Below are 8,201 nucleotides of genomic sequence, written 5' to 3' on the forward strand. Positions count from 1 at the left end.
GATGCCACCCTTCAGTCATGTTCAGGTAGAGCCCGATTGAGGAGTAAGAGCACCGCCCCCTTTCACATCAAGGGCAAGGGTCGATGAGAAGGTGCAGTGACCACCCCCTGTCACACACAGAGCAGGGCCAATCAGGGGGTTGGGGCTCTGTATGCTGTCACACACAGAGCCGCAGGGCCATCAGGAGGTTGAGGCACCACCCCCTGTCACACACAGAGCAGGGCCAATCAAGGGGTTGGAGCGCTACCCCTTGTCACTCACAGAGCAGGGCCCATCGGGGGGTTGGGGCTCCGTACCCTGTCAAGCACAGAGCAGGGTCGATCAGGGGGTTGGGGAGCTCCCCCCTGTCAAGCACAGAGCAGGGCCCATCAGGGGGTTGAGGAGCTCCCCCCTGTCATGCACAGAGCAGGGTCAATCGGGGGTTGGGGAGCTCCCCCCTGTCACTCACAGAGTAGGGCCGATAGGGGAGTTGGGGCACCGCCCCCTGTCACACACAGAGCAGGGCTGATCAGGGGGTTGGGGCGCCGCACCCTGTCACACACAGAGCAGGGCCGATCAGGGGGTTAGGGCGCCGCACCCTGTCCCACTCAGGGCAGGGCCGATGGGGAGGTTACGGCTCTACCCCGTCACACACAGAGCAGGGCCGATCAGGGGGTTGGGGCGCTGCACCCTGTCACACACAGAGCCACAGGGTGATCAGGGGGTTGGGGCGCCTTCCCCTGTCACGAACAGAGCAGGGCGGATAGGGAGGTTCTGGCCCCGCCCCCTGTCACACACAGAGCCGCAGGGCGAACAGGAGGTTTGGTCGCTGCCCCCTGTCACGCTGATCCCGGTGCCAGGAGGCCTCTCGGCTCCACTGATCCGAGTGCTGGGAGGTATATTACCCTTTTACTATATAGAATAGAGGCCTGGTGCACAGGTGGGAGCCAGCTGGTTTGCCCTGAAGGGTGTCCTGGATCAGGGTGGGGGTCCCCACTGGGGTGCCTGGCCAGTCTGGGTGAGGGGCTGAGGGCCGTTTTCAGGCTGGCGGGTGACTGAAGCTCCCAACCGCTCCTTTTTTTCTTTCTTTTTTTTTTTTAATTCTGGGCCAGCTTTAGCTGAGGCTTGGCTCCAGCTATGAGACCTCCGCTGCTGAAAGCAGGGATCTGGCCTTTGTTTACTTTCTGTATTTGAAACTTTGTTGCGACTCCAGCTCTGAGATCCTGGCTGACTGAAAACAGGTTTCTGGGTTTTTTTTTAGCTTCTATATTTGTAACAATGTTTCAAACTGCAAGCTCAGAGGCTGGCAGCGGCAGGCGGGGAACATTGGAGTCCTCCGTCACTGAAGCAAGCAAGCCTCCCTGTTCGCTTCAAGCTGCCTGGCTGCCGGCCACCATCTTGGCTGGCAGTTAATTTGCATATCGCCCTGATTAGCCAATGGGAAGGGTAGCGGAGGTACGGCTAATTACCATGTTTCTCTTTTATTAGATAGGATAGGAAATGTATAGATCCATATAATGGGGTTGTCCATAGGAGACCCTTTGGCTTTAGGCTGGATTTATTGGGTGGTTCAAACAATAGAATCAGGGCTCTTATTTCCTTGCTCCCTTTTCTCCACCATTCACTCTAATCCCTCAATTGTGCTGGTCTCTTCATGGCTTCACACTCTCTATGCAGCAATAAGAGGCTCCACAGCTCCTGCCTTACCTTGGTCCCCACAAGCCCAGGGAGGAGGGTAGCTTTCTCTTTATGCCCAGTCAGACTCTGGGGAGCATTCTGATAGCTCAAGCTTAAACTTATTGCCTTGGCCAAGTTGCTGGAACACTTTCTTTAATCCAGCCTCGGTTCTTGGATCAGGGTGATGTGGTTAGCCACACTTGAAACACATGGATGTGAGAGGAAGTCCCCAGAGGAAGTGATGCCATACAGGTAAAACACAAAAGTGGAAGTAGGTGTGGAGAGGAGAGAATGGATTGGAAAGATATGCAGGTGTTGAGTGGACAGAATGATGGGTGTGGAGGAGAAGGATGATCCTGAGGTCCAGCCTTGGAAAAGTGAGTAGATGTCTGGTCCACCTAGTGAGCTGGAGTGGGGTTTTCTTTCGGAGGGTAGTTTATCTTTGGTCATGTTGTGTTTGAGGCACTCCTGGTTGGTCAGATGGATGGTCAGATACTTGAACCTGGAACCTGGAGCTCTGGGAAGAGCTTTGGCCAAGGCCTGAGCAGACCATGCTGATGGGTGGGCCTGGGAGGTGGCTAGACTGGGGGGGTGGGCTGATCTGGAGCTGGGTATGGGCCAAAGGAATTCCAGTTTTCCAAAGCTGAATCTGGTTATAGGACACTGAGGTCAGCAAACAAGTTGGGGTCCTGGGACATGGGTAGGACAGTGTCCAGCACAGAGGCCCTGGTGGACAGGGCAGAACAAGTCAGGCCCAGAAGCTATTTCCCCAGAGCTAAGCCCAGAGTGACACCAGGTAAATTTTCCTTCACCTGTGTCCTGTGGCCTCACTTCTTTAGAGTGAACACCTTCAAGGTCAAGCATCTTGGCTGAAAGTTGGAAGTTTTCACTGTGACTTGCTACTTTGCAGGGGTACAATGATGCTTGAGAGAAATGCTGAAAAGACTGGAAGTTCTTCAAGAAGAATCATTGATTCTCACCCTGCTGAGAGGTAGTCTGGAGGTGGGGGAATGAACACAGGGGTCCTCTCATCTTAAGTAGGTCATGCTGACTTAGACATCTTTTGGTGACAAGTCCCTTGGCCTGGCCTGACCTGGCGGTGGGGCTTCTTCCCAGAATATCGCTTCAAGGTTCTGATTGATCTCACAGCTGCTGAAATACACAGCCATAGAGCAGACCGGGGATCCTGGGACCTGAGGAGACCCAGGAAAGGCTTCAAAGAGCCTTTTAAGGCACCTTCTTGGTTGCCAGGCACTTCCTACCTGGGCATCTGAGCAGGCACCTGCAGGTGAACTTGCCAATGAACCACAGAGCAAGAGGGTGCTTGTGTAATCGTGGCCCTTGAGGCTTTTGTTGTTTAAATGTCACCGTTTATTTTGAAACTGATTCCCATCAGACTCTGAAAACAGTTTATCAGTGCAGTTGGGTACCAACACAAAGCTCTCTTGAAATACATTTCCTTTCACTCATAAAGCTGGTAATGGGGCATTTGATTAGTCATTCTTTGAACTGCCAAGGAAACCACACTGAAAATGGAGCGTGCATTCAGAACAAAGAACTTCAGCTCTCCGGTGAAAGCCCTGTGATAACCCAATCTCCCTCCCAGATAGTGTGCTCTGTGACGGCCAGCAGCCTGTTGCCACCCTGTAATGCCATTTGCAGCCCCTTCAGGTTCTATGACTTGGAGGTGAGAGTGGGAGGGGGTGGGAGGTGGATCTACAAAGGATTTCTTACCTTTTCTTTTATAGACCCACTTATTAAGCCCACAGACCTGGAACAAAATGGAATACTTGTCTTTCCCCAGGTTCCTGGTGCTCGCTGTAGAGTGTGCTGCCAACTGGCAGCAGGGCCTCACTCACATCCTGACGGAGGGGATGCTGGAGACTCTCATCAGTGTATTAACTATTCAGAGGTAATGGTCAGCACCCCCTTTTGTCCAGTAAATAGCTTTAGGACAGTTAAATGTAACATGATTTATATAAGGCAGTGAGTGTTTTGCCATCTACGAGGTCTGGGTCTATGGTGTGGGCAGGGCAGGAAGGCCTGGAGCCAGAGCTCAGGGGAGGGGCCTATGTAGCCGTACCCTTCCTCCTTATTCATTGGCACCTTTACTGAAGATGGCATGGCCGAGCCACTTCCAGATGGGCAGGTACAAAACAACCACCATGTGCAGTGATAAGTGCACTCGTAGTCAGGGCATGGAGGTGCCAGTCTGTGAGCTCACCGGGCGGGCAGGATGGGAAAAGTCTCATGCTATAGTGAGCAGTGGCAAGAGGTAGCAGATTCAATGCATTTGGGGGTGGGGGTGCTGAGGGCCAGCCTGGATGGAGAGGTGAGGTGAGGTGGTGTGGAAGGCCTCCCAGCCCAGGCCTGTGAAGGAAAGTCACTAAGGGCTCGCAGGGTGGGGGAGATCCATGGTTAGGTTGCAGGTTAGAAAAGCTGCCTTTGGCTGCAGTGTGGAGAAGGGGTTGGTGGTGATAACTAATGTTTTAGCTGATTCCTGCTTTAGCTGTTCTCTGCAGACTGGCTTCACAGGGAAGCTGGTCTCCTGCAGAGCTCCAAGGGAGCCAGCTGCAGCTGGATCCTGAGGACTATCAGTTTTGGAGGAACACTGCCATGTCACAAGCTGGAACCCTAACCCTGGCCATGCCAGAGTGTGCTGCTGCTCCCCAGCTATGCACTACTGAGCTGGGGGAGCAGGGCAGAAGGCCAGCGCTCTGCCCCACCACATAATCAGAGCCCGAGTCCTGCTCCAGCAGGGGTGTGGTGCTCCCTAGTCAGGCATGCCCAAGGTTCGAGGCCCTCTCCTGCCATCCAGCCGCAGCCCAGCTGGGTCCCTGGCGCTGCCCTGGAATGAGCCAACATGGTCCTAGATGATCTCTGTGGGTATCCCCTTGGAGGATGAAGAGGCTGTGCGTGGTACCTTGATGACAGGGGCATTAGTGCTGTGCCCACCCACCTTGTCCTCAAGCCTCCTCTTCCCTGCCCAGACTGCCTCCCCACAACACATTACCCAGCGCATCCTTTAGCCCAGAAGTTATGAGGCTCTGTGTCTAGCTCTGAGTCCCAGAGGGTCTGCTTTGTTGCCCAGAAGGGGTGACGGGATGTCAGAGGAGCCTTTCACATCATGGTAGTTGTCTTCTCGTTGTTCAATGGATTCTGTGTCACCAGCTCCCTGAGAAAGGTCTGGAAGTTACTAGCTCTGAGTCTCAGTTTCCATGTTAGTCAAATGGGGATTTGAACCAGAATATTTTCAGGATTCTGTGCTCTTTTAGAAGGGTTCATGATTTATTTCTTTGTGGAAAATAGAGTGATTTTGTAGCCTTCTGTCCTGTCCATGAAAGGGAATAGAGGCCCGGGAGGGTGGAGCCAATATTGAGACCAATAAGTAGAATTCTCAGTATACGTGGGAGTTACCTGACTCTTGTGAAAGTCACAGTCTTATTTTCACGAGGACTGTCCTGACTTTCCTGGCCTGGCCTTCCCTGGTCAGAGCTTGATTCCGTGGCTCGGTTAGTCAATGTAGTCATTAAAGTTAGCATTAGCCATGTCAGAGCAGTGCAACTGCCTATTAAAAGCCAGACAGCCTCATCCATATCAATTATTACTGAGCACTGATGGACATGTGGTGCCAGATAACAAGCCATAAATGTCCAAAGCATTGAGAAAATGTCAGACTGCTGTCACACGATTGCCAGCTTGCCCTGCACGCTCTGCACTGGGGCCTGTGGCCAGCACTGCCTCCCGACATGCACTGACTTAGAATGTCAGAGCCTGGGCTTTGCCAGGCCACTTCTCCAGGAGGCCCGGAGCCTCCTCACCCTTCTGCCTCTCCCGAGCTGGCCCTCAGCTCAGGACTGGGGAGTGTCAAGCTCTCTGAGCCTGTGGGAGGGGACAAATACAAAGCACTTAAGGGTTACTCCTTTGGGAAAGTTTGTCCCATAATTGACATCTCAGTTCTCTATTCTCCCAGCACAGCATGCTCCAAGTTAACTGCATGCTCTCAGCTTCTGTGACTCCAACCTATAACCTTGGGGAAGCCTCACACTGGAAAAGTCCTTCCCATGACTTTGCCACCTTCCCCCCTTTTTTTGGTCTTCTCTTTACAGCCAAGCTCGCCCAGCCACCACTTCCTCACCTTCTCTTTGCTTCTCAGCTGATGGGTGTCTTGATATCCACAGCTGCTGAACTTGCTGTCATAAAATCATAAACGGCGTGCCAGTCACCACACGGCCGGGTTCTCCCCTGACTTGATCTTTGCAGCATTTCATTCTTGGCATCATGTTCCTGAAATATGCTCTTCTGTTGAGTTCTGTGACACAACTGCAGTCTCACTCTCCTGACCCCGACTGCTCCTTCTCAGGCTGCCCTGTCTCTCAAATGTCAGGTTATTCCTGGTCCCATCTTGGCTTTTCTGTCCCAACTGACACACTTCCCACGAGCCATTGCATTATGTTCCCGTCCCTTCAGCTGCCACTTACAAGCTGACAATTCCCAAATTATGCCTCCTCCAAATTTCAACTGCCTGCCACCTGGGCCCCCCGACGCCTGAAGTGGAAGTCCAAAGCAAATGTGAGCTCTCCTCTTGGATTCCTGCTGGACTTCCGGTCACAGTTTCTCCCATCACCAACCACCTGGTTGTCTGATTTGCAGCATCTGATTCATTCCTATTCCTCTGAACTATTGCAAGAACCTCCCTCAATGGCACCTCCACCGCCAGCCTTGCTGTCCAGTGGCTCCTTCTCTCCTGCAGTCACAAATGTGACTTTGACTCTCTCATTGGGCAGTTCTCATCTACAGGATGGAGTCCCAGTGTTTTCACATGGTCCTTGGGCCTCTAGCTGGCTCTCCCACCCTCTGTTTGTCCTAACCACCCCTTCCCAGCCCATGCTCTAGTCCACCAGGCCGCTTTTTCCCATGCCACATTTTGCCCAGGTTGATTCCTATGGAATCCCTGTGCATTTTCTAAGTTTACCTCCTCTGAGGACTTCCCCTGCCTCCCTGTCTCACTGTCGGCCCAGAGCACTTTGCAATAGCTCTGCTGGGCACATAGGGAGTCTTAGGACTGGAAAGAAGGAAGGGTGTCTCTTTCCACCTGGCTGTGGTCTCCTCAGGCAAAAGGACGAGCCTTTATCTCCTGGGCAGCCAGCACAGCGCCTGCCCTGAGGAATGCCACGCAAGGACAGTATGCTGGTATCCACCGTGAAGATCAGACACATGGACTTTGAAGCTTGGAGGTGAGCTGGGCCTCAGGGAGGAGACCGAGTCAGGTGGCAACCTGTTCTTCCCTACAGGCAGCCACTTGGGACCTCCACCTAGAGAACGTAAACTAAGCTTTGGGTCTAAGGGAATGGCGCCTGTCTGTCTCTTTTTCGTGTTTCAGAAAGTAGGACAATGTAATATAAATTGAGCTCAGAAGGGAGGGGGTGGGAGATTGAGATTGAGAAGGAAGGAGGTAGTGAGGCAGGGAGGGAGAGAGAGAGAGAGAGAGAGAGAGAGAGAGAGAGAGAGAGAGAGAGAAGGAGGGAAGGAGAGAGATAGGAAAGGGAGGGAGGATGGAGGGAGGAAGGGAGCCTGAGTGGGAGAGATGGAGGAATGGGAGAGCACTGTCTTCTGCAAGTTCTCAGATGGATGGACTCCAGTCCTCTATCTTGGACTCAGTATTTATCACCTGGTCATACTTCCTCCACTTTCCCCAGGCAGAACTGTGGATGCAGGAATCTACATTTGTATACGTATATCAGCACAGAAACCAAAGAGCAAACGCTTGTGTTCCTGTGTAAACAGGCAGCCTTCCTTATGCAGACAGGGGCAAGCAGAAATATTCAATGAATGCCTGGCCCCACCTGTTTGTACCGGTCTTCCCTGCTGTGTCCGAGCACATCAGTGGTCACTGTCATTCACTTCACTGATGTTAACATGTTCTTTAGTGAGTGTGAGCCAGATCCCTGAACTTTGCCACTTAACAGTGAAAAGGAATAGATTATGTGCGAGTCTTTAATGAATGAGGGTCATCAGGCAACATCATTAAACACCTGTGAGCTACAGAAAGCAAATGTATATAAGGAGGGGCTATGGGAAGAGCTACATTTGATGGGAAGATTTATGTACAGGAGGCCTTTCTGTGTGCTGTATTAATAATGAAATATAGGGAACAAATGTCCAATGATCAGAAAAGGCTAAATAACATGCTACGAGTGGCTACTGGGCTGCTACTGAAGACGCTTTAGTAGCATTGGGATGCCTGTGATCTGCTAAACACATGTTTTAAAATCAGGATGTTATACCATAAAGTCCCCACTATTGTAAGCACACTTATGCACTCACGGAAAAAACACAACACAACACAACACAACAACCGTGGGAGGAAATACACCAGTGCTGATGGGACTTAGTGACAGTTTTTTGTTCTCTATATTTTTCACATTTCCCAAATTTTTACAACAAGCATACATTACATTTATAATCATAAAAAGCTATTTTTTGAAAGGTCTTCATGTCTGAGTGGAAAAGACTGTTCGTGAAGCTTCTTGGGCTCCCCTGGG

Source organism: Myotis lucifugus, unplaced genomic scaffold (assembly GCF_000147115.1).
Source record: "Myotis lucifugus unplaced genomic scaffold, Myoluc2.0 scaffold_298, whole genome shotgun sequence".
NCBI lineage: Eukaryota > Metazoa > Chordata > Mammalia > Chiroptera > Vespertilionidae > Myotis > Myotis lucifugus.